This window comes from Stegastes partitus, unplaced genomic scaffold (genome assembly GCF_000690725.1).
Source record: "Stegastes partitus isolate 25-593 unplaced genomic scaffold, Stegastes_partitus-1.0.2 Scaffold1151, whole genome shotgun sequence".
Classification (NCBI taxonomy): domain Eukaryota; kingdom Metazoa; phylum Chordata; class Actinopteri; family Pomacentridae; genus Stegastes; species Stegastes partitus.
This window is the reverse complement of record NW_007578882.1, coordinates 52564-54220: the sequence shown is the minus strand read 5'-3', so window position 1 is coordinate 54220 and position 1657 is coordinate 52564.

Genomic DNA, 1657 nt, shown 5'->3' with positions numbered 1-1657 from the left:
GACCGGTGGTAAAGAGGCACACTGTAAAAGATGTAAAGATGTTTTTAATTGTATTTTTTGTTTGCAGTTATTGAAAAATATATATCTGTTTTGGTAAATCAGAGATAATAATTATTGAAGTCAGAGAAAAATTGTTTCATTTAGATCTGAAAAAAACTAAATTTATGTAAACTTCTGACTTTGAAGAAAGTAACAAGTAATTCTCTTTTTAAAACAAAAATCTCTCTCTCATTATTCTGGCATTTAGCAAATAGAAATAAGTTTGGTAATCCTAACTGACCTAAAACAGGAAAATTGTAGTCTGATTTAATGTCAGACAGTGAGAAAAAAATCTTTTTTATACAGTGTATGTAAACTTCTGGTTTAGCTGTAATATCCACCATATAAAAGAATCAGTATTTTTACAAATTGTGATTAGTTTCTTTTAGCTGTATGTGTCAGTAAAATCACACATTTCTACTCTATTTAAATCAGCTAAAAAAATATCGTTATTTTACCGATATTTGCCAATATTTTAACTTTTTTTTTTTCAGTTTTTAAACATTAAAATATTCCACTGTTTCTTCTGGCACCCTTGCTGCCAGATTTTCACAATTTTTTTAAAAATGGGTTTTTGTTTGTTTGTTTTTGCAGTGCAGGCTGTTTAAAGTAAACCAAAACACTATTCATATAAATGAACAAGGACCCACCAATTCACAAAGCTGTATGCGGTTACCGTGTTGTTTTCGGGGCTTGAGAATTAATGCTGGCAATGTAAAATAATTCACAAGACAAATTTCCATAGAGATTTTGCAGACTCTCAAACAGACCATCCGTCTCGTTGCACAACGCTTGTGTGTGTTAATTGGGAAGCTGCTTTGATCTTTCACGTCACGTTGCTATGGGAGGGCAGAGGAGAGGGACGGGGTGTTCCTGAGACTGACAGTCCTCTCATCACTCAGCAGACTCTGCTGTCATGCTCACCGTTCTGCCAAACCGATTTGCAGGCCCACAGGCAGTTAACACAAGAGAGTTTACCTTTGCTTGTGTTTTGCTTTCATTTAGGCAGGGTTAGGTTAGATTCTTTTTGTCTGTGCAAGTAAGTAAGTCATGAGCCAGAAGTTTACTGTGTTTCTTCCACTAGATCCGAACCCCTCAGGGGCATGCAAGACTGTGCATGTTATCTTCCCTGTGCAAGTCATGAGCTACAAGCAACAAGAGTTCGACTGAGGATGTGACTCCTAGTATTGGCCTTTTAGTAAAACAGAATGTGCTGTGGTAATGGAATATGTCTGTTTTTTTTTTTGGTTTTTTTTTCAAAGATTATGTAGGGACTTTTTACGCCTTTGTTATGAAGATATTTATTGGAAGGGGGGAGGAGAGATGTGGGGCATGAAGCAAGGGGCTGGAATTGAGCCCAGGCTGCTGAGGTCAGGACTTATTACATGAGGCCAGGTGAGCGACTGCAGCGCCCCTAAACCACATTTGTTTTATGTTGTGTTTTGCGAAGCTGAGGGATCACCAACGTTATTGCAGTTCATCCTGAGGGGGGTCAGTGATATCTGAACCACATCTCCAAACCTTTGAGCAATCCATCCAATATTTGTTGAGACGTCACACTTTAAACCATGAACTTTTACACTTTGTTGGAACCATGTATCTAAAGAACTGTAAAAAC